General features: G+C 40.7%; 1 pseudogene; it reads left to right on the top strand.

Annotated features, from left to right (window-relative positions):
- Positions 1 to 22,036, top strand: part of LOC102922696 (vomeronasal type-2 receptor 116-like) — a 31,296-nt pseudogene extending 9,260 nt beyond the window's left edge.
- The last annotated feature ends 5,852 nt before the right edge of the window (positions 22,037 to 27,888 follow it).

The following is a 27,888-nucleotide window of genomic DNA, read 5'->3' on the forward strand; positions in this document are numbered from 1 at the left end:
GAAAGGGAAAATCTGTTTTCTCTCATGGAGTCTCACTGAGCATATATTTAGACACATTTCAGGACCAGTCCCAAGCACTGGAGTGGTTGAATAACACAACATGGACAGAATGGTATTTTTGTAGTCTTTTTGTCATAATATGCTTCCCTTGGTCTTCATTGTATATTTGTTTCTTCTCCATTTTTTGTATTTATTATTATATTTTTATTTATTTATTTTCTTGATTTTACATTCCACCCAAAGCTTCCCCTCCCTTCCCTCTTCCTAGGTCCCCCTCCTTTATTCTGCAAACTCACCACATCCAATCCTCCTTCACTGTTATTCTTTAGATACAGGCAGGAATCGAATGGATATAAGTGATTCCTGGTATATTAAGCTGCAGTGAGAGCAGGCAGCCATTCTTCCACCAAGGTTGGATCAGGCAGTCAGCAGGAAATGGGTCCCACAAGCAGGCAACAGAGTCAGAGACATCTCTAGGAGTCCTACACGAAGACCAAGTCACACAATTGTAACATATAGGCAGAGAGTCTAGGTTAGTCTCATGTAGGGTCTCTGGTTGTCTTTTCAGTCTCTGTGAACCCTTCTGAGCCCGGGTTAGTTGATTCTGTGGGTTTTTGTGGTGCCCTTGACACTGCTGGGTCCTACAATCCTTCCTATCCCTCTTTTGCAGTATTCCCCACGCTCTGCTCAATGTTTGGCTATTACAATTTGTCCCACCTACAAGGTATGTTGGGGTACAGATGGTGCAGAAATTGTGAGAGGGACCAACAGATGACTGGCACAGCTGGGGACCCATTCCATGAGAGGAAATCCCCCTTGAGAACCAGGACTGAGAATCAAGATATCCCAGAGACCTGGGATAGAAACAAACATAATTGGAAAAAAAATCAGTGGAATGATTCCTAATGATATTCCTTCATATTCATTAACTGATGTCTAGACCTATTGTCATAAGAGACACTTCACACAGCAACTTATGGAAAGACATGCCTATTTGGTTTTTGATGTTTGTTTTAATTTTCATTTTTATGTTTTTTTCTTTACAGAGCTGAGAGCCAAACCCAAGGACTTGCACTTGTTAGGCAAGTGCTCTACCACTAAGCTGAATCCCTAAGTGCCCTTGTGGTGTTCTCTTTGCCTTTTTCTCCTCTTTTTGGTTTTGTTTTTAAACAAAAATAGAGAAAAAACAATGTAAAGGTAGGTAGGTAGGTAGGTAGGTAGGTGAGGAGGAACAAGAAGAAATTGGGTGAAGAGAAATACATTATCAAAATACACTCTAGGAAAAAATTCAATTTAATAGTAGGCTATCCCTCCATATATAAAGTGGAGAAGAGACAGCCTATTCAAGAAATGCTAGTGGAAAACCTGCCAACCAGAGGTGGAAAAGAAGTATCTTCCAACCATTGTCCTGTTCCAAAATTAAGTCCAAATCATCACAGACTTTAGTGTAAGTCCAGAAAGGGTGAATCTGATAAAGTAAATATCTAAAAATATAGAATAACTCAGGAAATAAGACCACATTTAAACAAGTGTGATTGCATAAAACTATTTTTTTGCATTAATAATGTTATTAGCATGTTAAGAGGCAGCCCACACAGATGGAAAAAATATCTACTGGCTATACTATACTGAAGAATATCTAGAATATAGAAAGTAGTATTAAAATGGGGCTGTAGACACAAGTCAGCAGTTAAGAGCATTTGCTGATCTGTCAAATGATCTGAGTTCAGTTTCAACCACCCATGTTGGCAGGCACCTCAAAACCACTTAAAATTCCAGCTCTGCAGGATCCAGCTTCCTCTTCTAGCCCCCATGAGAACTGCATTCTCAAGCTTCCTACAGATACACACACACACATACACACACACACACACACACACACACACACACATCATTTATCAAATGTGCATCCAGTACTCAAATTGCCAAGATGAAATTCTCTGTCAAAGTAGACAAGAACACATTAGTTATTTTTGTGACATCCACTCAAATAAACTTTTTTGGTTTTTTCAAGCTCTCAAGCATCTACTGTTTTTCGAACCTTACAACACAGGGGAATTTGTCAAGCTATATCTGAAAATGCCATCGAATGCATGATAATCCTTGTATTAACTACAAAGCTTTCATCTATAGAGCCTTATCAGTACTAAATCCTGTGCACTTATTTTCAGAGTACCAACTGAAATCTACCAGTTTGCTCTGCCTTTGGCTTTTGCAGTGGAAGAAATCAACAGGAATCTATATCTTCTACCAAATGTGTCTCTCATGTTTTTTTTTGGTTTTATTATTATTATTATTATTTTTATTATTATTATTATTATTATTTTACAACACCATTCAGTTCAACATAATAGCCACAGAATCCCCTGTTCTCCCCCTCTCGCCCACCCCTCCCCCCAGCCCACCCCCCATTCCCACCTCCTCCAGATCAAGGTCTCCCCCGAGGACCGGGGTTGACCTGGTAGACTCAGTCCAGGCAGGTCCATTCCCCCCTCCCAGACTGAGCCAAGTGTCCCTGCATAAGTCCCAGGATTCAAACAGCCAGCTCATGCAACGAACCCAGGACCTGGCACCAATGCACAGCTGCCTCCCAAACAGATCAAGCCAAATGACTGTCTCACCCGTTCAGGTGGCCTGATCCAGTTGGGGGCCCCTCAGCCTTTGGTTCATAGATCCTGTGCTTCCATTCATTTGGTTATTTGTCCCGGTGCTTTATCCAACCTTGGCTTCAACAATTCTCGCTCATATAAACCCTCTTCTTACTCACTAATTAGACTCCCAGTGCTCCACCAGGGGCCCAGCCGTGGATGTCTGCCTTCAGATTCCTCAGTCCTTGGATGGGGTTTATGGCACCACTATCTGGGTGTCTGGCCATCCCATCACCAGAGTAGGTCAGTTCCTGCCATCTCGCGACCATTGCCAGCAGTCTTTTGAGGGGGTATCTTTGTGGATCTCCGTGGGCCTCCCTAGCTCTCTGCTTCCTCCCCTTCTCACCTTCTCATGTGGTCTTCATTTACCATGGTCTCCTATTCCTTGTTCTCCCTCTCTTTTCTTGATCCAGCTAGTATCTCCCACTCTTTCCCTCGACTGTCGCCCTTCATTGATCCCACTCATGACCAGGCTATTCATGTAGATCTCGTCCATTTCTCCGTGTCTTCTTTTGGGGTCCCGTTTTCCAGGTAGCCTCACTGGTGATGTGAGTAGCAGTCTAGTCATCCTTGTTCCACATCTAGCATCTTCCTATGAGTGAGTACATACCATATTTGTCTTTCTGAGTCTGGGTTACCTCACTCAGGATGATTTTTTCTAGATCCATCCATTTGCCTGCAAACCGTGTGATGTCCTTGTTTTTCTCTGCTGAGTAGTATTCCATTGTGTATATGTGCCACAATTTATTTATCCATTCTTCAGTTGAAGGGCATCTAGGTTGTTTCCAGGTTTTGGCTATTACAAACAATGCTGATATGAACATAGCTGAGCAAGTGCTCTTGTGGTATGATTGAGCATTTCTTGGGTATATGCCCAGGAGTGGTATAGCTGGATCTTGGGGGAGATTGATTCCCAATTTTCTAAGAAAGCGCCATATTGATTTCCAAAGTGGTTGTACAAGCTTGCATTCCCACCAGCAGTGGAGGAGAGTTCCCCTAGTTCCACATCCTCTCCAGCATAAAGTGTCTTCAGTGTTTTTGATCTTAGCCACTCTGACAGGCATAAGGTGGTATCTCAGAGTTGTCTTGATTTGCATTTCCCTGATGATTAGGGAAGTTGAGCAATTCCTTAAATGTCTTTCAGCCATTTGGGATTCCTCTGTTGAGAATTCTCTGTTTAGTTCTAACGCCCATTTCTCAATTGGACTGTTGGTCCTTTTGATGTCTAATTTCTTGAGTTCCTTATATATTCTGGATATCAGTCCTCTGTCAGATGTGGGGTTGGTGAAGATCTTTTCCCATTCTGTAGGCTGTCGCTTTGCCTTGTTGACCGTATCCTTTGCTCTACAAAAGCTTCTCAGTTTCAAGAGGTCCCATTGATTGATTGTTTGTCTCAGTGTCTGCGCTACTGGTGTTATATTTAGGAAGTGATCTCCTATGCCAAGGCGTTCAAGACTATTTCCTACTTTTTCTTCTAGCAGGTTCAGAGTAGCTGGATTTATGTTGAGGTCTTTGATCCACTTGGACTTAAGTTTTGTGCACGGTGACAGATATGGATCTATTTGCAGCCTTCTACACGCTGATATCCAGTTATGCCAGCACCATTTGTTGAAGATGCTTTCTTTTTTCCATTGTACACTTTTGGCTTCTTTGTCAAAAATTATATGTCCATAGGTGTATGGGTTAATGTCAGGGTCTTCAATTGACCCGTCCAGCAGGCCAGGTTATTGGAGGGTCTCGAGGAGGGACCACCTGTGAATCAATGGGGGGCGAGAGGGAAAGGAGACCAAGCTCGTGAAGAAAGACAAAGCAGTCTGAGTTGCATCAAGGCCTCGGTTTATTGACTGGTGTTAGAGCTTATAAACAGGGCTTCAGGTAGGGAGGGGGAGCAGGAGTGAGGAGAGGACAAAGAAAATTCCTAAGGAGGGTCAGCAGGAGGTCGCTTTGGTCCCAGGCCCCTGCAGCTAGCTGATTTAAAGAGGTTTATTTAATCCTACATTCCTAGGTTAGACTAAAAGCCTCTTATTTACACGAGGCTTGATAAATCGTGGCAGGTAACACAAGGTTCAAGACACAGCTGTCCAGAGTTGGTCTCCAACATATCCCCCTCTTTTCTCAAAAATGGACCAAGTCCATGTGATCGGGGTTGTGGAGGTCCGAGAGAGCCTCTGTCTTAGGCTATACAGGGGGACTCCCACGCATGGCAGGTGCCATGTTGAGCCGGTCTCAACGACCTCTGTATGCTGTTGTCTCCTGCGTGGGCCCTGTACTATTCCCGTCATTGAGTACTCTCTAGCAAGACCGTGGGGGACGTTAGGGCTTTAGGACACTGAATCTGAATCCTTGATGGGGCTCCTGGCTGGCCTCCTAGGAATCTACTCTGTGATAATGAATCGAGACGTGTCGTGGTAAGGCCAAATCAATCTGATTTTTGATAAACCGATTCAACCGCTGAAAGGCCCAGGGACCAAAGGTAATGAGAAGGAGAAGGAAAATAATCAAGGGGGCCAGGAGGGTGGGGATCAGGGTAGAAGGCCAAGGGGATTCTTTAAAGCTTTTATATAGAAGGGCAAACCCTGCTCCTAAGAGCAAGAGCCGCATCTTACTGCAGCCCCATAAAGGCTAATAAAGGAAAAACCCATAAGATTACAATTCCCATACAATTTCGTTTCACAAGATCATGGTTTGGGTACAGAGTGATCACAGACGGGTAATTTGCATCAACAGGTACATTTTTCCTGAAACCTCAAGGGGGGGTATCAAGGCGGGAGTGGAGTTTACACAAAAGTCACAGTGGTCCTTCCTGGAACACTTGCAACTATCCCAGTCACAGTTGAGCACATCTCTTACCAGAAATCTCTTTACATTGTTATATGGTTGTAGGGGAGATTGAACAATGGCTAAGTCAGGTTGCTCTTGGAACTAGATTTTTAGTTTCTCATTTCCTGGTGCTTGAAGTTTTCTCTATTCCTGAGGCTTGGGGGTGTAAGCCTGAAGGGCTAGGGTCTTTCACTCCCCCGTTTTCTTTTTGGCAAATTTTAATCTTAAAATTATGGCATTACATTTAATAACTCATGGCCTATAATGTCCATGCATAGTCTATGTATAATTAGCCATCTTGTTTCTATGCCAGGGAGTTTTCTTTTGACCCAGAATTTCAGCCCTTTTTGAACAAGGAAAATGGGACGATGTATTCTCTTCTGGAACTGCTTCAAGCTGGCATTGGGGTGTCGTTATCAGGGCCCCTCCCCCAAAAGGCTGAAAATCTGGTCAAAGACTGGGCAGGGGGCATATGTCAGTAGCATGTAGCTGCCTGACACCATAGTGACAGAGAAGAATCATGTTAGCTGGGCTGGTCCACGTTAACCTTTAGCACGTCCGGAGTCCACAGTCGTCTGGAGTGGTGGAGTCAGCAACTGAAACTTGGAGGTGTCTGCCAGCCAAGTAGAAATCTGTTGAAACAGATTTGAACTAGGAACAGAGGTTAAAATTTATGAATTTATTTGGAACCCTTAGGTTTATACCCTTAGTAATAGGAAAAGCACTAATCCCAAGACCATGAGAGAGGAAAAATACCATCTTTAGGAATACTTATCTGGGTTCTTTCGACCTCTGTGGAGTGGGTCTATGTTTTTATGACTCTTTTGATCCTTTGAGGCCTACTTACAAAATGACATAAAAGTTTTAGATACATTAGTATTACCAATCTGTACTGAAATCCATATTATAGACAAAGCAGATAATGGGTATCTGTAAAACAGCAGAAGTAGACTTATACCTTTGAGTCCCAACAAGAACTACAGATTTGGGCATTTTTCTTCTGTCCAGAAAGCCAGGTGTAAGTTGGACAGAGATTTTAAGCCTGGTGAAAAGCACTTTTAGGTTTACATGTAGACATATCTAGATCACATCTAAAACAAATCCAAAATGTTGAGCTTGAGACTGAACAGTAAGTGGTCATTGCTCTATCAGCTCATCAGGACTCCTAAATGTTAAGCTCTGAACCATAGAACAGGAGAGTAATCTGAAACATATCTTATTTTAGACTCATACCCGAACCTTTATGATTTATTTAAATTTTTACATCTTAGAACATTTTCTTAAAAGTGAGCTAAAAGGCTAGCTATGGCCTTGCAGAAGGATCTGGTTGATGCTGCCATGCTGACAAAGTTAGAGCTAGCCATCAGTACTATCAGAAATCTGAGAAAGATAAACTATATCTGAGTGCAGACCAAGAAGCTTCTAATCCTATAAATTACAGTGATCAATCCCTACCCAGGTCTCTATAGCGTTGGACCTCCAGTCAGAATAACATCAATCTTCTACCACCATCAAGCCCATAAGGCAGAGTACCTTTTCTGTGGAATAGGGACACGGAAGACTGACAGTGTCCTACTACTTGTCCACAGTCTGGGCTGGGTCCTGGAGGCAGGTGTTGCATTGGGACATCTTGCCCTGTGGTCAGTGTCATTCACAATTCAGGTGGCATCTTCTTGTCATTCCATATCTTCTTTGGAGACCTTGGGAGTCATTGCTAGGAGCTGGGGAGCTAGGAGTCTCTGTTTCTGATAGTAAGTTTTTAATCAAATAATTTAAATGTCATATTCATCAGATCATTGACAGGTTTGAGGACCATTATCTATTAAATGTATCTGAGCCAAACAAATCTAGGCCTAATCTTGAAAATATCTCTAAGTTTGGTAATAATGACCAGGCTAATTTGTTCTCCTATAGATATATTAGTCAAATATACCTCTCAGTTTGTTTTTATTTAAATAGAACAGTTTATGCTTTAAACTAGTATCTGGATAGCCAGATGACTAGTATTAACTTGTATTCCTTAACACAGAAGGACATGCATGCAAACTCAGACATTCAAAACCAAACATACATGTGGCCACATTTTCATTCATACCTGCAGAATAGACAGACATTTTTAAAACTATGACCCTTTGGAGTCTCCATGTAACAGCAGAATAGCAAGAGAAAGAAATCTGAAACATGTTTACTTAAACTTTAAAGTTAGACCTTAAAGTTTTATTTTATTTTTTTTTCAAACCCTCATGACATGCTTAAGCCTTTAAATTTTTATATCTTAAACTGCTTCCTCAAGTCAAAAAATCATTTATTTAAACTTTTGTCTTAACCAACAATAATTTGAAACCAATTTTCTTAAATGATGGCAAGTATTTGTAACACATTGAACTCAAATGACCAAAACCCATGTAAATTTTTATTTTTCCTGTGGAAACAAAGCATAATTTTCCTAGTATCTTGAACTGGTAATTTAACATTTCTTTTTCAAGCAATATCAATGTTATGCCCAGATCCCGTTCCCAATGAAGCTACTGGAGACCTCAGGTACAGAATGCAAAAGCAAGGTTTATTTAAATGAAGTTTACAAGCCTCGGCAGGGGGGCTTGTTCCAAACCTCTCACACACACAGCAGGGAGGTTGGAAGGAGCAAGAGCCTTCTTTGTGAGGCTAGCACAGACCACATAATTCATCTTCCACCGCCCACATCCCTCTTTAGGTTCATATCAGTAGTTTTTCATGTTATCTTTATTTCTCATTTGTTTAGCAACTGTGTTTAGGAGTTTTATGAGCTGTCTCCCGGGTTTGGGGAGTTTGGGGAGTTTGGGGAGTTTGGGATGTTTTATGACCACTTATTCTCTGTCAGATGGTCATATATCCTAACTCTGTGTTTTTTTTTTTTTTAAGTTTCTGTAGTTGATAAAGCCACCTGGAAAAAGGCGTCTAAGTTCTTATCTACATTTAAGAATCCTGGTTTTAGCTTCTCTTTGTCTGTAGGGGATGAAGTTGGGGGGGTGGTTACTGAGGTTTCGCAATCAGGACAGAGAAGGGTTAACAAGAGAAATTCCTGGCTGGCAGAAGAGACTTTGAAGTTATCACAGTAAAGGAAGGGAGGGGGAGCAGTGGTCATAAAGTATGTCCTTGGCTGCCAGTGTTCCTGAAAAAAAAGTTTTGTTAACTCCTCTGACTAAAGTCAGATTCTCTGTTCAGTGTTCACACAGTTTTGTCAGTTGCAGGTAGCCATTGTCCTGTCCAGAGCAGGACATGAGAATCTTAGCCCTCCTGTACCGAGAGCACGCACCCCCACCCTCGTGAGAGCAGCCAGCTGCCTGCAGTCCTGATAGCAAGAGAGCTAGGGAAGGAGGGAGGTGGCCCTCACTGTGCCTCTCTCTCCTTCTCCCCGGGAAAATAAGGGAGATGAGTAGCAGAAACAGATGACATTTACACAGACAATCCAAGTACCGGCACATCAGCACTGAGATGATGATGGCCTCACTCACAGCAAGCGAGCCCCTCAATTGTGGCTCGCACTTCCTTCTGGTGGGCTAGGCAAAGGTCTAGTGGAGAAGAAGGGGACTGTCCCATAGCGTCCGTCACAGTCAAGTCAACAATGAGAACAGTTAACACACTACACACAAGACCAAGGGCACACGAAAGAAAAACTTTGCCCCAACGAGACAACCAACAAAGCTCCAAGAACAATGACAGCCTGATGTGCTCTGTGGAGAGTGACCCTCCAGGCTCAATCACACCAAAAACAATTGAGACTCGAGGATCTCTGTCCTTGATCAAACAGACATCAGGGGCTTTCATATCCCTGTCAGTCAGACATGTACCTTATTTCTTGGAAGAGAAACAGAGTGTAAAGTAACAATGACCACAATAAAACATACAAAAAAACCCCACAACATGGCTCTAACAATTTCCCGGGACAAAATACAAAGTGGCACTTCCTCCCACCATGGCGAAAGGTACCCAAAGATGCTCCTCTCCTAAGCACTCCTTGGAGGAGACTCCTAAAATCAAATGGTCACATCTGAGGTGGCCCCAAATGGCTCGGGACTAGGGGGTCCCTTGCCCAAATCAGGGAATGAGACGTCTCTCTTTCCCTCCCAGGATCACTGTCCGGACACGTCTGTCCCAGTGAGCCTGCAAAGTACAAATCAGTCGACTGGCACAAAACTTAACGAGACAAGACAGAGACAGAGACAAGACAGAGAGCGCTCTTACCGGTAGATGTCAATAAACCTCTGGACCCTTGAGGGTCCCGGTGGGTCTTTTGGTCTTTTGTTCAATGTGATTTGTGGCAACCTCACTCTTACCATCTTTTGGGACAGACACATCGTTTAATAGGTCCTCAGCAAGTGCCAGAAGATATGACACCCTACTATTTTTTTTTTTGAATCCTTTAAAACATCTCTGATTACTCCATAGTAACTAAAGAATGCATCGAGGACGTTCTCTCAGTCCTTAAGTAAGTTACTGATATCCTTTCCAACTTTATTCCACGTCAAAGGGTGGATGCCTGGGCCATTAATAACCAGCCAGGGACATTTTTCTTCCACAAAATAGAAAAACTTAATTAAATCTTTTTTTTTCTTTCTTTCTTTTTGACTCTTATTCCCCTCTCCCTGAAATCTTCATTTCCTTAATGAAGACAGCCTCTTTAGAGAGTACTTTACCCATTGATTAGTGAACGGCACTTACCTCAAGGCTGCCCGCGGCGCACGAGTGATGCTGTTGGGGCACCTCTACCCTAGTGAGTCTGGCCAGACCACGTTTTCTCTTTGCCGTCCAGTAGTGAGCCACCGTGCCTCGAGCCCCACGTTCGGGCGCCACTTGACCCGTCCAGCAGGCCAGGTTATTCGAGGGTCTCGAGGAGGGACCACCTGTGAATCAATGGGGGGCGAGAGGGAAAGGAGACCAAGCTCGTGAAGAAAGACAAAGCAGTCTGAGTTGCATCAAGGCCTCAGTTTATTGACTGGTGTTAGAGCTTATAAACAGGGCTTCAGGTAGGGAGGGGGAGCAGGAGTGAGGAGAGGACAAAGAAAATTCCTAAGGAGGGTCAGCAGGAGGTCGCTTTGGTCCCAGGCCCCTGCAGCTAGCTGATTTAAAGAGGTTTATTTAATCCTACATTCCTAGGTTAGACTAAAAGCCTCTTATTTACACGAGGCTTGATAAATCCTGGCAGGTAACACAAGGTTCAAGACACAGCTGTCCAGAGTTGGTCTCCAACATTCAATTCGATTCCATTGGTCCACATGTCGGTTTTTATGCCAATACCAGCCTGTTTTTATTACTGTAGCTCTATAGTAGAGCTTGAAGTCGGGGATTGTGATGCCTCCAGAAGTTGTTTTATTGTACAGGTTTCTTTTAGCTATCCTGGGTTTTTTGTTTTTCCATATGAAGTTGAGTATTGTTCTTTCCAGATCTGTGAAGAATTGTGTTGGTATTTTGATGGGGATTGCATTGAATCTGTAAATTGCTTTTGGTAAGATTGCCATTTTTACTATGTTAACCCTGCCTATCCATGAGCATGGGAGATCTTTTCATTTTCTGAGATCTTCTTCAATTTCTTTTTTCAGGGACTTAAAGTTCTTGTCATATAGGTCCTTCACTTGCTTGGTTAGTGTTACCCCAAGGTATTTTATGTCATTTTTGGCTATTGTAAAGGGTGATGTATCTCTATTTGCCTTCTCAGCTTCTTTGTCCATTGTATATAGGAGGGCTACTGATTTTTTGAGTTGATCTTGTATCCTGCTATGTTGCTGAAGGTGTTTATAAGGTTTATCAATTCCTGGGTGGAATCTTTGGGGTCACTCAAGTATACTATCATGTCGTCTGCAAATAGGGAAAGCTTGACTTCTTCCTTTCCAATTTGAATCCCCTTAATCTCCTTATGTTGTCTTATTGCTCTGGCTAGAACTTCAAGTACTATATTGAATAAGTATGGGGAGAGTGGACAGCCTTGTCTCATTCCTGATTTTAGTGGAATTGCTTTGAGTTTCTCTCCATTTAATTTGATGTTGGCTGTTGGTTTGCTATATATTGCCTTTATTATGTTTAGGTATGTTCCCTGTATTCCTGATTGCTCCAAGACTTTTATCATGAAGGGGTGTTGGATTTTGTCAAATGCCTTTTCTGCATCTAGTGAGATGATCATGTGGTTTTTTTCTTTGAGTTTGTTTATATGGTGTATTACATTGATGGACTTTGGTATGTTGAACCACCCTTGCATCCCTGGGATGAAGCCTACTTGATCATGGTGGATAATTTTTCTGATGTGTTCTTGGAGTCTGTTTGCCAGTATTTTATTGAGTATTTTTTCATCAATGTTCATGAGGGAGATCGGTCTGTAGTTCTCTTTCTTTGTTGCATCCTTGTTTGGTTTAGGAATCAGGGTAATTGTAGCCTCATAGAAGGAGTTTGGTAATGTTCCTTCTGTTTCTATTATGTGGAACAATTTAGAGAGTATTGGTATTAACTCTTCTTTGAAGATCTGGTAGAATTCTGTCCTGAAACCATCTGGTCCTGGGCTTTTTTTGGTTGGGAGACCTTTAATGATTGTTTCTATTTCCTTAGGTGTTATTGGACTATTTAAATAGTTTATCTGGTCTTGATTAAACTTAGGTATGTGGTATCTATCCAGAAAAATGTCCATTTCTTTTAGGTTTTCCAGTTTTGTGGAGTAGAGGTTTTTGAAATATGACCTTATAATTCTCTGGATTTCCTCAATGTCTGTTGTTATGTCCCCCTTTTCATTTCTGATTTTGTTGATTTGGATTCTCTCTCTCTGTCTTTTGGTTAGTTTGGATAAGGGCTTGTCTATCTTGTTGATTTTCTCAAAGAACCAACTCTTTGTTTCATTAATTTTTTGTATTATTCTCTTAGTTTCTAATTTATTAATTTCACCTCTCACTTTGATAATTTCCTGGCGTCTATTCTTCCTGGGAGACTTTGCTTCTTCTTGTTCTAGAGCTTTCAGGTGTGCTGTTAAGTCACTAGTGTGAGATTTGTCCAACTTCTTTATGTGGGCATTTAGTGCTATGAATTTCCCTCTTAACACTGCTTTCATAGTGTCCCATAAGTTTGGGTATGTGGTGTCTTCATTTTCATTGATCTCTAGGAAGTCTTTAATTTCTTTCTTTATTTCTTCCTTAACCCATTGGTGATTCAGTTGAGCATTATTCAGTTTCCATGAGGTTGTAGGTTTTCTGTAGTTTTTGTTGTTGTTGAAATCTAGCTTTAAACCATGGTGATCTGATAGAACACAGGAGGTTATTCTGATTGTTTTGTATCTGTTGAGATTTGCTTTGTGGCCAAGTATGTGGTCGATTTTAGAGAAAGTTCCATGGGGTGCTGAGAAGAAAGTATATTCTTTCTTGTTAGGATGGAATGTTCTGTAGATATCTATTAGGTCCAATTGGGTCATGACATCGGTTAAGTCCTTTATTTCTCTGTTAAGTTTCGATTTGGGAGATCTGTCCAGTGGTGAAAGTGGGGTGTTGAGATCTCCCACTATTAATGTGTGGGGTTTTATATGTGGTTTAAGCTTTAGTAATGTTTCTTTTACATATGTGGGTGCCCTTGTGTTTGGGGCATATATGTTCAGAATTGAAACTTCATCTTGGTCGATCTTTCCTGTGACGAGGATGTAATGTCCTTCTTGATCTCTTTTGATTGATTTTAGTTTGAAGTCTATTTTGTTGGATATCAGGATGGCTACCCCTGCTTGTTTCTTAAGACCATTTGATTGAAAAGTCTTTTCCCAGCCTTTTATTCTTAGGTAGTGTCTATCTTTGAATTTGAGATGTGTTTCTTGTATGCAGCAGAAAGATGGGTCCTGCTTTCGTATCCATTCTGTAAGTCTATGTCTTTTTATAGGTGAATTAAGTCCGTTGATATTAAGGGATATTAATGACCAGTGATTCTTCATCTCTGTTATTTTTGGTGGTAGTGTGTGTGTACTTCTCTTCTTTGGGGTTTACTGTTGTGGCTTTATCTATTGCCTGTGTTTTCAAGTGTGTATCTGACTTCCCTCGGTTGGAATTTTCCTTCTAGTGCTTTCTGTAGGGCTGGGTTTGTGGATAGGTATTGTTTAAATCTGGCTTTGTCTTCGAATGTCTTGTTCCTTCCGTCTATGATGATTGAAAGTTTTGCTGGGTATATTAGTCTGGGCTGACATCCATGGTCTCTTAGTGTGTTATTCTGATGGGTTTACCTTTATAGGTCACTTGGCCTTTTTCCTTGGCTGCTCTTAATATTCTTGCTTTATTCTGTACATTTAGTTGTTTAATTATTATGTGTCGAGGGGACTTTTTTTGGGGGTCTAGTCTGTTTGGTGTTCTATAGGCTTCTTGTATCTTCATAGGCATTTCCTTCTTTAAGTTGGGAAAGTTTTCTTCTATAATTTTGTTGAATATATTTTCTGTGCCTTTGAGTTGGTATTCTTCACCTTCTTCTATCCCTATAATTCATAGGTTTGGTCTTTTTATGGTGTCCCAGATTTCTTGGACATTTTGGTTCATGACTTTGTTGGCTTTAGTGTTTCCTTCGACTGATGGAACTATTTCTTCTACTGTATCTTCAATGCCAGAAATCCTCTCTTCCATCTCTTGCATTCTGTTGGTTATACTTGCATCCGAAGTTCCTGATCTTTTACTCAGGTTTTCTATTTCCAGCATTCCCTCTGTTTGTGTCTTTTTTATTTTTTCAATTTCCCTTTTCAGTTCTTGGACTGTTTCCTTTGTTTGTTTCATTGCTTTTTCATGATTTTCTTTCAGTGCTTTATTGTTTTCTTCCAGGATTTTAATGTTTTCTTCCAGGACTTTATTGTTTTCTTGGAGGGCTTTATTGTTTTCTTCTAATTTGTTTGCCCTTTCCTCTAGTTGTTTACAGCGTTCTTCCAATTTTCTTGTCTTTTCCTCTACACAAGCCTCTACCTTTTTCATGAAGTTACTCATAAGGCTACTTTCTTCTGCTTCTTCCAATTTTTGGTGTTCAGGTCTAGATGTTGGAGGCGAGCTAGGTTCTGGTGATGCTGTATTGCTCTTCATTTTGCTGTATGTACTTCTGCTTTGACGTCTGCCCATCTCCTTGTGGTTCCTTCTTGGTCTTATCAGTGGATTTGTTTCACAAAGAGCTGACAGACTCAGGAAGACTCTCTCTCTTGTCCAAAAGGGAGTTCTCTTGTCCAACTCTTTGGTCCAGAAGGGAAGTCAGGGGCAAGCTCTGGTCCAGAATGGCAGTCAGGGACAGGCTGGGAGCTGGGGGCCGGTCTCTAAGTCTCAGGAAGTGGCTGGGGTCTTGGTCAGATGGGCGTGGGGGCAGGGCGCAGAGACTGCAGGGGCTGCCGGGGGCTTGGAAATGGGGATCCCTCCCAGTGGGGCTAGAAGGGGAGCTGCCCGGTATCCAGAACCTGGTGCCAAGTTGGGCAGGTCCTCCCGGGGTGGCTGGTGCCCAGGAATGGGGTCCGGGTTGGACCCGGGTACTCACCTCTGGTCAAGAAGGGAAGTCGTCGGGGGCTGGCTGGGAGCTGGGGGCCGGTCTCTAAGTCTCAGGAAGTGGCTGGGGTCTCTGGTCCAGAAGGGAAGTCGTCAGGTCATGTTTAACTTCTTCACTGACAAATATGATGATAAACAAGCATTTCAAAATTTTCGAAATTGGCATATACTTCCCCTTAACTACATCTGTAAAGATAAGAGCAAATGCTGTGTAGTGATTACAGGACCAATGTTAGCACCATCCTTGAGACTGGTACATTTTTTCCAGTTCGGCAGATATCCGCAGGTGAGGTTGTTTGAGTGGGAAAGTATGGAATCTTTCTCATTATTTGGCTAAGCCTGATGCTGAGGAGAGTATAAGGGGGAGATTGGCTTCAAATTTATGTAAATCAAGTTCAAGTGTAATTAATCAGCCACTCAGTGGGACATTCCCAATTCATTGTTTGAGATATAGATGAGAAGAAGAATTAGCAGTCAAGGGGATATTCCTTGAACAAACTGTAGAAAATAATTTTTTTCATGTTTCTAATGTAGTATAACTGTAGTAATAGGGAAAAATTGCCCTTCCTGTCATTTAAAACTGGTACTTCACACACCTCAGGGCTGTCATTGAGATTTCTGACATTCCTAAAACCTCATGCTGCTCCCCGTGTTTTATGTCTTTCAGCTCACCTATGGACCTTTCCATCCAAACCTGAGTGATCATGAACAGTTTCCCAATCTGTATCAGATGGCCCCCAAGGACACAGCTCTGGCCCTGGCCATGGTCTCTTTGATGCATCACTTCAACTGGAACTGGGTTGGGCTGGTCATCTCAGATGATGACCAGGGTCTCCAATTTCTCTCAGATCTGAGAGGAGAGAGTGAAGTCCAAAGAGTCTGCTTAGCCTTTGTGATCATGATACCAGTCAACGTGGAGTTATACATGTCAAGAGCTGAAGTGTATAACAACCAAATTGAGACATCATCCACAAATGTTGTTATCATTTATGGTGACACAGGCAGTACTCTAGTTCTGTGCTTTAGAATGTGGGTATCACAGGGTATACAGAGAATATGGGTCACAACCTCACAGTGGGATGTCATTACCAGTAGGAGAGACTTCATCCTTGACTCATTCCATGGGACTCTTGCTTTTCAACACCACCATGCTGAGATTTCTGGTTTTAAAAATTTTGTTCAGACACTGAACCCTTCCAAATACACAGACATGTTCCTGGCAGGACTGGGGTGGATGTACTTTAGCTGTGAAGCCTCAACATATAACTGTAAGACACTGGAGAACTGCTCTTTGAACATCTCACTGGAATGGTTAATGCTACAGAGTTTTGACATGGCCTTTAGTGATGAGGCTTATGATATATACAATGCTGTGTATGCTATGGCTCATGCTCTCCATGAAATGGTTCTTCAACAAGTAGAAAACCAGCAAATCAACACTCTGAGAGAACTGGATTCTGACTGCTCACAGGTACTGTAACTTCCCATGGATGTTACTTGGTGTCATCAATGTTATAATCTTTTAAGGGTCTCTCACATGCTGAGACCCATATTTGCCATGCATGTGGTGTTTGCTATAAGGGATGGAGTGTATAATTGTACTCAATGATTCTGACACCACTGTAGGCTCTGAGACCTTAACCCTCATGATTCTCTGATAGCTATATTACAGGAAATAGTCCTGATTCAGTTCAATACCTAATTGTGTATCTGTGTGTGAGTATACTTGTGTCTGATTTTCTGTATGTCTTCATGTTTGTGTCTTTGTGAGTGTCTGAGTACATCTGTGACTTTGTATGCATGTGTATGGATGTGCTACTTTGCATGTATGAATATTTCTTTCCTGTGTTTGTTCGTGACTGTTTATATGAGCATATATTTGTTGTGTGTGTCTCTTTGTGAATATTTTTTTATCAATGTGTCTCTCTGTGTTTGTTTTTATCTTTATGTATCTATGTGTTTCTATGTCTGTGTCAGTACTTGATTGCTTAGGTCTGTCTCTACGTGTGTGTTAGTGTATATTGTGTGAATGAGTGTGGCTCTATCATGTGTGTGCCTCTGCATGGGTGTATGTGTGGAAGTGTGTGTGTGTGTGTGTGTGTGTGTGTGTGGTGCATATTTATATTTGGTGTTTGTGTGTATTTCTGTGTTTGTATTTGAGGGTTTCCTCTGAGAGAACTAAATTTCTAGGAACACAATGACTTTATTTATTCACATGCTTTCATTGAGTTTCTCCCTTGGGCATTTTCAATAAATTTGCCTGAGGATAAAATCAGAACATATTTTCTAACTTAAAATAAGGTAATACATACTGAAGAGTGTTGTCTATCTTTCAGCTTCACCTATTTCTGAAGAATATTCACTTTGTTAATCCTGCTGGAGATGCAATACATATGAATCAGAAAGAAAAACTGCAAGCCAAGTATTACATTTACCACATTTCTAATTTCCCCCATGGTGTTGGATTTAAGGTGAAAATAGGAGAGTTTAAGCCATATTTTCCATATGGTGAACAGCTCCATTTATATACAGACATGATAGAGTGGGCCACAGGAACTAGACAGGTGAGTCTGACCAAAATGTACTGATGCACACCTCACAGTTGTAACCAGTGTCAAGTGGGGCCATTTGGGTTTCCAAGTGTAGTTTCTCTTTTATTCTTGTATCTCTGCTTTGTGTAAAGTTGACAAAGCTAAGCTACACAATGGGTGGGTAGGGTCTTCAGTTCAGGCATTCCAGTGGTGACACAACATATACTCCTATTTCTTCCTGAACTTTTAGTAGTTCAGAAGCACCTCAATATTTCATCAATTTGTTCTCACATATTCATGTGTGGCCTTGTACAAAGCACTGAAAGAAATGTGTTCACAAAGGTCGTGGATAGAAAGAAAACTTGTTAACTTCTCAACATGATGAGATGCTATAACTATTAAAGGAGTAGTCAGACTCCTGGCCCAGCATCTATCTGCTTTTCCTCAGATGCCCTCTGCTGTGTGCAGTGTTGATTGTCACCCTGGATTCAGAAAATTCCAATAAGAAGGAATGGCAGCCTGCTGTTTTGATTGCACCCCCTGCCCTGCAAATGAGATTTCCAATGAGACAGGTAATTGTTTACTGCCGGAAGAAATCCTTCAGATTGACTGGTGTCTGCTATCCACACTGCACTTTCAAAGGGGCCTGGATGGGGGGTGCACTGCTCTGTGTTATTCACCAGAGAAGACTGCTGGGACATAGGTTTAAGCCAAATAAAGTCATCATTAACTGGATGTCAACTACAGTTGATGTTCAGGACCCCAGTGTAGCACTGAGCCTGTCTCAGGGTGAGATTTGAAGCAAAAGAACCATGTTCTGTGTTGACATACTTCAGTTACCAAGAACAGTGAGCCAAAAGTAGATCCATAGAAGCTAAAAAGCAAAGTTAGTATATTTTGAGACTTTCTCAGAACTATAAGCACTATGATGGATTAGGCTTTTGCTTCAGTTTGGCAAGAGGTGCTGCTAGGTCGTGGGTTTTATAGTCTGAGTGGTACTTCTATCATGGAGTCAGTTGACCTAGGGAGGGTCTGTGGACCTACTAAGTTCTGTGGCCCTTTTAGAGCACAAATAATATATATTCCTCTCCTAAGTTTGTTTTACAAGTATATGATCAATAATAATGTCCTTAATAATAACAACCTGTGCCTTCACATACACCTTTGACTCAGTGTAAAATCATTGCTGGTAGTATTTTGTAAAAGAAAGTGTTTTGAAAAATCAAACAGCCCGGTGCGGAAATTCTACACTATATCTGTCCGATGATTATATTCCTTCAAAGGTACATGTAGACTAGATTGTAGTCACAAGTCTTTGTAAATTGTTGGTTATTCATTTATTCTCCTTGAACGTATCTAAGTGTTTCTGTGTGAGTTTATGTGCAGGAGATTGTGGAGGCCAAAATAGTGCATACAAGCCCCTGGAACTTGAGTTACAGACAGGTATAAGCTTCCACATGGATGCTGAGTCCAAACCCTTGTTCTTTGCAGAAGTATAAGGACTCTTAATGATTGAGTCATCTCCTACTACTGAAGTCGTGAATCGTACACAACTTGTTTTTGCCAATGCCCACAAACATTGCTGACAAAGAAAAGTATTGAGTCATGTAGCAGGAATCTTAGAAGGTCTTATTAATCAAATCAATCCTGGAGCCAGACATTGTGGTGAATGCTGGGAGATCAGAGCAGAACAAACAACACCTATCTCACCTTGCCAGTTCCTCTGCTGATCCTGTTTCCTCAGGCTGGAAGCCTCTTAGTCCTCATCCAGAATTGGTCTCAGCTGAACTGTAGCTCAAAAAAGGCCTAAAAGCTTAACCAGCCAAATGCTTCTAGTTTCTGGTCTTCACGCCTTATATATCTTTGTGCTTTCTGCCATCACTCTCTGTGATTAAAGGCTCTCTTCTTGGGATTAAAGGCATGTGTCACTATGCCTGGCTGTTTCCAATGTGGCCTTGAAGTCACAGAGATCCAGACGGATTTCTACCTCTGGAATGCTAGGATCAAAGGCATGTGTTCCACCATTTTCTAGCCTTTGTATCTAGTGGCTGTTTCGTTCTCTAACCCCAGGTAAGTTTATTAGGATCCACAATATTTTGGGGAACACAATACCACCACAGATTCACCATATATTAAAATGGTAAATAAGTATTGTGTGGTGATGTGCATGCTTTTTATACAGCATTAGATGAATTGCTAGTACTTTGTGTTGTCATTTAGGTGACAGGTGTGTGGGGAAGACAGCATGAAGATGTGAATTTAGGGTGGTACCATAAGGCTGCAATGGGAGCCTGCTAAGGAAACTTTGGGAGGATGCAAGTGCTGTTACTTCCATGTGAGGGAGGTTCACAGAGGGTTTTGAGATTGATGTCATTGTAGGTTGTTGTAACTAAAGAGTAGTAACTGTGGGTAAAATTACTAGAAACAGCTAAACACGAGACAGCACTTGATTTCATATAAAATATGGGGAAAAGTGTGGACACTTGATGTAGATAAAGACAGATGTCCCACTTAAGATTTTTGTACACAGTAGCAATGAATGTCACAATAATATAGATAAAATAGTTTTGTAGTGAAAAGAAAGAGCCACAATGATTCCAATGATAGTTTGGCATACACAAACCATATAAGTCAACTGGTTATTCATTTGGAGATGGCCAAATTCAAAGGAGAGTCCAGAATTGGTTTTTGACTTTTATTGCTAGTCATTGTCTATATGCAAAGAACATTTAAAAAGGACATTTGGGGCATTGGAGATATGTTTCAGCAGTTAAGGGCATGGGATGCTCTTCCAGAGGTCGTGTGTTCAATTTCCAGAAACCACCTATAACTTTCTATAATTATCTGTAATGAGATTCCCTGCCCGCCTCTTGTGTGCAGGCATACATGCAGGCTGAGCATCATACACAATAAATAACTAAATCTTAAAAAATGATATTTAGGTTCAATTAGAAGAGTTATCAGGTAAATCTCTTGCCACAAGTCAGATGACCTGAACTCATTGCAAGAAGCCGTTTGAAATGAGATGGAGCCAACTCCTACAAGATGCCTTCTTGACAACTTGTACTTTACACACACACACACACACACACACACACACACACACCACTTACACACATGTGCAAAAATAACAGATTGTAATAAAATTGATTTAAGTTAATAACTATAAAGAGCATCTATATTAATAAATACCCAAAAATAAACAAAAAACATATGTTTATGAATATTTGAAAAAGGCATGTGTAGAGGGTAGTAAGTCCACACAGGGCCAGGTCCATGTGAAGGCCACCAGAGGCATCTGATACCCTTTGTACCAGAGTTACTGTTAGTAATATGGCACTACACATGTTCTGGGACCTGGACTTAGGCCTCCTGTAAGAGCAGACCATGTTCTTAACAGTTTAGCCATCTTCCCAGTTCCTTAAAAACAACAAATAAAAAAATGTAATCATAGCAGACAACAAATGATAGGTGGGTTTTATTCATTGAATGACATAAAAACTTTGAAGCACATCATTGTGCTCCATTATTATCCACAGTTTAGCACAATTACATTCATATATCACTTACTTGCTGTGGTGGAAAATACAGCTTATGAATGGGATATTATTGTTCAATTCAAATATTCTGTATTACCACTCTCACTTGGGAGTTCTCATGTTGTCTTGTTCATGCTGTTTTACCAATAACTCCTGTGACCTTTCTGGCCTTTGATGACACCTTGGGGATGACTCTGTCCTGTATGGCCTTGTGTTTGTCTGCATTCACCATTCTGGTTCTTGGGATCTTTGTGAAACACCAAGACACTCCAATGGTGAAGGCCAATAACCTCACTCTCAGCTACATCCTGCTCATCTCCCTCATCTTCTGTTTCCTCTGCTCCTTGCTCTTCATTGGCCATCCCAACTCAGTCACCTGCATCCTGCAGCAAATAACATATGGAGTTTTATTCACTGTGGCTGTTTCCACTGTGTTGGCCAAGACAATTACTGTGGGTTTGGCTTTCAAAGTCACTACTCCTGGAAGAAGGATGAAGTGGCTCCTGGTATCAGGGGTACCTAACTACATTATTCCCATCTGCACCATCATCCAAATTATTCTCTGTGCAATCTGGCTGGGAACATCTCCTCCCTCTGTTGACATTGATGCACACTCTGAGCATGGCCACATCATCATTGTGTGCAACAAGGGCTCAGTAACTGTTTTCTATTCTGTCTTAGGATACCTGGGCTCTCTGGCCCTGGGAAGCTTCACTGTGGCTTTCTTGGCCAGGAATCTCCCTGACACATTCAATGAAGCCAAATTCATGACGTTCAGCATGCTGTTGTTCTGCACTGTCTGAGTCACTTTTCTCCCTCTCTACCACAGCTCCAAAGGCCAGGTAATGGTGGCTGTGGAAGTCTTCTCCATCTTAGCCTCCAGTGCTGGCTTGCTGGGATGCATCTTTGTCCCCAAGTGCTACATCATTTTGTTAAGACCAGAGAGAAATTCTCTTCAAAAGTTAAGGGAGAAAACATTTTCCAGAACTGACCTTTCATAAATTTTAACTGACAAATGTAATGTTGGTACAGAACCATCTATTAGGATACAATGCAAGGTTATTCATTAGCTAGTGACTCTCACTGTTTCTTCTAATGGTGTTGTTTATCAGTGTCATGTATACCACTTTTATCTATATTGTCTCCCATAACCTTCCACTCAGCCAACTATTTTTAAAGGACTTGGCTTTTACTAACTTGAATGTTAGTGCAGAGTAGAAGTGCTGTATTTATCTCTAATATGTAATAAAATTTGAAATTAACTCAGAGGCTTCTTTTTGATATCTTAGTGAATGTAAGAATTTGACAGCAACTGATTATTTGAGAAGTTGAAGGAAGTTTGTGACCTCATGTTTGCAGATGAAGGCAACACAATGCTACCCCTTGTAGGGGGGAAGACTAGAGAATCCTGATGCATCCTGGGAGTTAGAGAAGTAGAACTGAGGAGTGACATGGATGTTTCAATAAACAGATATTGGGGAATATTATAGAAGCTGGAGAGATGTGTCAGCAGACAAAATCATGTACTGCTCTTGTAAAGTGCCAGAGTTCAATACACAGACTTCATATAATGTAGTTCACACCCCCTGTAACAGTAGCTCCAAGGGATCAATGTCCTCTTTGGCCTTCAAGGACTCTTATACCCACACATGCACATAACAATACACTCAACACACACAAACTCACACACACACACACACACACACACACACACACACACACACACACGCTCACCATAATCCTAACCCTTTCTGTCTATCAGTAGAAAATAAACAGATTTCTATGTGATAATTATAAAATAAAATATACTAAGATAAAACAAAAAATGACATATTAGATTAAGCAAAACAAACAAAAAAGAAAGAAAGAAGCCCAAACAAGTTAGATGAATCAGAGACCCACTTGGTTGCACATTCTCAGTCTCATAAAAACTTTAAAGTGTTAGCCATTATACATACTCAGAGAAACTAATAGGGTAAAAATGAAAGAAGAAAAAAATAAGAAGACAAAACAATACAACAACAACCACAATAACCAAGAAAAAACAACAAAGAAACAAACAACCAAAAAAGAAAACACCCTGACATGATACTGTGAGACAAAAAACATCCAAGGATGCCACTGTGTTCATTTTCTGTTGTCATCTACCGTTGAATATGCAGCCTACCCTTCAAAGTAGTTTGTTTCCCCAGTGAGACTCCCTTGGTGGAAATTAAACTTTCATTAGTAGCTGGCTATCAACTGGATATTGCTTCTGGGATTGGAATGAGACATTTGTCCACTTCTTCTTTCAGCTCAAGTACCCTGCACTGGAGTATTTTGGCAAATCTGACACAAACTAAAGTCATCTGAGAGGAGGGAACCCCAATTAAGAGAATGTTTTAAAGCTGGTGGTGGTGGTGCACAACTTTAATGCCAGCACTTGGGAGGCATAGGATGGCAGTTGTCTGTGATTTTGAGACCAGCCTGGTCTTCAGAGTTATTTACAGGATAGCCAAGGCTACATAAAGAAACCCTGTATTGATGCTTCCCATGCCCCCAAAAGAAAATGTTTGCATGAAATCCAGCTATAGGGCATTTTCTTAATCAGTGATTGACTGGGAGGGCCCAGCTCAAAGTGGATGGTGACATTCCTAGGCTGGTGGGCCTGAGTTCTTTATAAGAAAGCAGGCTGAGCAAGGCAGTAAGCTGCACCACTCCATGGCCTCTGCTTCAGTTTCTGTTTGATTTTGGTCCTGGTTTCCTGCAATGATGGACTCAAATGTGAAAAATATATGCAAAAAATAAGCCCTTCCATCTCCGGCTTGGTTTTTGGTCATGTTGTTTTATTGTGGCAATAGAAACTCTAAGACAAGTTGGTACTAGGAGTGGGTTCTTGCTTTGACAGACCTGACCATGTTGTTTTGTAGTTGGATTATGGAGGGACTTTGAAAAATTGTATAAGAAAATACTTTGAGTGTTTATTGAACAGTAGCTTGGAATATAAGAATGTTGAGAGCAATCCAGAAGATGGAATATGGCTTGTGAAGTTTCAGAGGGAAGTTTCAAGATTCTGTTGGTGCCATTTATTATTTTGAATTAAGATTCTGTGGCCCTGGATAGCTCTGGCAGAGTAATCAGCTATGATTAACAAAATATCTGAACTACTAAAGTGAAACCTTTGTTTTACTGAGAAACTCAATTCTGGTTGTGTGGAGTTGAGAAACTAGTGGTGATGAAGAAGAACCCACAGTGGTGGTGGTGTACACATTTAATTCCAACACTCAGGAGGTAGAGCCAGGCAGATAACTGTGATTTCAAGGCCAGCTTGAAACCAAAAACACATACAAAAAAGAGAGGCCCAACATTCCTGAGTTGAAATCCTATGAGAAGTGGTTTCTGAGAGCACAGAGATGCTGTGTCCCAGAGGCAGTTGTATTTCATGCTGGCCATCAAATTTGGTGGTGTGAGAGTCATACAGGTGGTACTGGTTTTGAAGGCATGATTTGGCCAAGGATTCCAGCTGAGACTTTGCACTGTGAGAAGCCAGGAGATGCCATTGGTGAATGTGGAAGTACACTAGCATTTGAAGGTCCAAAATTAAAGTAATCACACATAGAATTTGAGACTTGGAACCATGAAGAGAGTCTATGAGAGGCATTGATGAAAGTGTAGTCACGTTGCAGCAGAAGACCCAGCATTGTGGTTGATGTCAGTACTGTGGGGTGACTGACAAGAACAACAACAGCTATAGAATGGAGCCATCCCAAGCTTGGAAGGCAAGCTGTGTGTGCTACAGAGGATGGAGCTGAAGAAGTGACCCAAGCCCTTTGGAGAAACTCAGAAGGTAGTAAGTGGTTCCATCATTGGAAATCACACGTTTACACAGTTGGAAAGTGGTTTTTATTTGTCAGATAGAGACTTTGCCTTGGGCCTTTCCCTCTAGAAGTAAGGAATTATTTAACCAAATTTTTATTTTTTAGGAGCCCACACCTGAGAGAGTTCAAACTTTTTTTTTTTTTTTTTTTATAATTTATAACCCCAAATGTATTTATAAGTTAGAAATGGAAAGATCTACAAATGAAATTATGAAGGTTCACCAAAGTCATTTAATCTGTCAGTTTCTCATTCATTTTTATGTCTTAATAATATTCTATTGTATGAATAAGCCACATTTTATTTCTCTCCAGTATTTGATAGCTATTTGAGTTGTTTTAACTTTTTTACTATTAGCAACACACTGCTGTAAACCTTCATGTACATGTTTCATAGGTGCACATTTTCAGTAGTTTGAGGATATATTCCTAAGGGTAGAATTGTTGAGTAACAGAGTAACAATGTTTTGCATTTTGACCAACCACCAAACTGTTTTGCCAAAGTGGCACACCATTTTACAATCTCACCAAATCCTTGTTTTTAAGGCTCTGATTTTTGTACAAAAGCATTCAATCATTCTGTCCGACCAAACCAGGAAAAGTAAGCTATAGTTCAGAGCTGTTCTATTCCATTTACTATGCAAAGCCATTCTTGGCGTTTGCAACTCTCAGCCCTTTTGAGTATTCTTGCAGTGTTCACCTTTTCCTCCACCACTTTTTTTTTCTTCTTTTTTTCTGGTTTATTCCTATCTATTACAAATGTATAAAAAATCCTCCATCAACGCAGCTGATAGCAGCAGAACCTTGAGAAATATACCTTTGGTTTGCCTCAGAAAAGGAACACATATTGTACTGTAAAGTTTATAAAATTGGCGCAAAACATTGTGATAATGTTACAATACCAGTTTTAAGAGTTCAGTGACTAATGGGGAGCTGATGGGATACATGCAGAACTGTGAAAGCGATCTCACTTACCCAGCTGTACACGTAGACTGTAAATCTACATTCAGATCATTTCTGATCTAAGACTATCATCTCAGTTTATCTGTTGAGGTCAACCAGGAAACCCTAGAATATACCTTGATTTTTGCAAAAAACAAAATAGGGGGAGGCGTTTTTTCAGCATTTCAGTCCACGAGTAACAGTATCCTAACAGGCAAAGTGTTCTCTCACTGTCAACATAGAATGAACTGCTGCTGGAGGTCAACTTGGGCTTTAATTTGCATTAGCGCTTACATGCATAGTAGTCCAAGTTGTTGACCTCATGACTTTAAAAAGTAACTCTAAAAAAGTAAAATGGCCCTTCTTGGAAGACTAAAGAAAGACATCCAGCCATAGATGTAAAAAGTCTCATCAAAACAATATACCCTTTTATGAATTACGCCCCAATTTAAAAAAAAAAAAAAAAGTAGCCCCAAATAAGAAGCAGCTCTGAAAAAGAAAATATAACTTAAGATATTTGAAAAAAACAAGGTGAATACAGGTTCAAAAATAATTAAGATACATTTTCTTAAGGCTACCTAGAATTAGGCTTTAAAGAATTCTACCATTTCAAGTTTACCACTAGTTACTAGATACCTATTTACAAACAAGATGTTCACCTTTTTTGTTCCTTTATCAAGAGAAAAATCTACCTTCAGATTATGAGGGTGGTGATGGGGAGGGACTAGAAAACAAGATTCAAACAATCCCATGTAAATATCACATTTTTCAAATGGAAGAACTCCAAACTGCACTAGAAGATCCAATCACTAAGACACTTTCCATTGAAATGATTTAAGTACAACTACATGGCACCAAGGTTTAGGCCTAATATAGGCCTGACAACCAAGTCCTTGTTTTCTGGAAGAAAGGCCTCAAAAGTCCCACTCAATTCCACATAACAATACTTCAAAGATCAATTAAGTTTTCCTTTCCTTAATATTTTTGTTTTTGACTTCTAATCTTAAAGACTAGATTAAAACTTAGCTCATTTCCCAGAAGGCATTGCTTCCCTTTGCTCTATGAAAGAGTCCACCAAGACCTCTTCCTCAAAACCATCTAGCCCCCAGCCTCCAGCCTGTGCTTTCTCAACATCCTGAAAAAGTAATGTAGGTAAAATATGCTCATGAACATTAAAACTAGTTGTTAGAAAGACGTAACTAGCTTTATAATTTAAGTTTTAGAACATAAATACTTGCAGCTTAATCTGCACTGACAATGATTGTCGAAGCCTAGAATTCAACATTTACAAATTCTCATTCACACACACAAGCCACACTATTATCACACAACTTATGTCTTGAGAGAATCTTCTGCTTTTTAAATCTTTGGCCTCCCAGTCAATCCTAAGTTCAACCAACTTTTCCGAGTTCTGGTAGTTACCTGAACCACTGAGGCATTGCCACAAGACTTCTTCTCTTTTGAAACATCCTTTTTCTCTAGATATTAGGATAGCTACGCCAGCTTGTTTCTTCTGTGGTGTATGTTGGTGTGGGATTATCTATTGCTTGATTTTTCATGGATGTGTTTAGCTTCTTTAGGTTGAATTTTCCCTTCTAGTGCTTTCTGTAGGGCTGGGTTTGTAGACAGGTATTGATTAAATCTGGTTTTATCCTGGAATATTTTGTTTATTCCGCCTATGGTGATTAAGAGTTTTGCTGGGTATAATAGTCTGGGTTGGCATCCGTGGTCTCTTAGTGTCTGCATGAGATTTGTCCATGATCTTCTCGCTTTCATAGTCTCTATTGAGTAGTCTGGTGTTATTCTGATGGGTTTACCTTTATATGTTACTTGGTCTTTTTCCTTTGCGGCTCTTAATATTTTTTCTTTGTTCTGTGTGTTTGGTGTTTTGATTATTATGTGGCGAGGGGACTTTTTTTTTGGATCCAGCCTATTTGGTGTTCTGTAAGCTTCTTGTATCTTCATAGGTATTTCTTTCTTTAGGTTAGGAAAGTTTTCTTCTATGATTTTGTTGAATATATTTTCTGTGCCTTTGAGTTGGTATTCTTCTCCTTCTT

The sequence above is a fragment of the Peromyscus maniculatus genome, chromosome 1 (assembly GCF_049852395.1).
Source record: "Peromyscus maniculatus bairdii isolate BWxNUB_F1_BW_parent chromosome 1, HU_Pman_BW_mat_3.1, whole genome shotgun sequence".
NCBI lineage: Eukaryota > Metazoa > Chordata > Mammalia > Rodentia > Cricetidae > Peromyscus > Peromyscus maniculatus.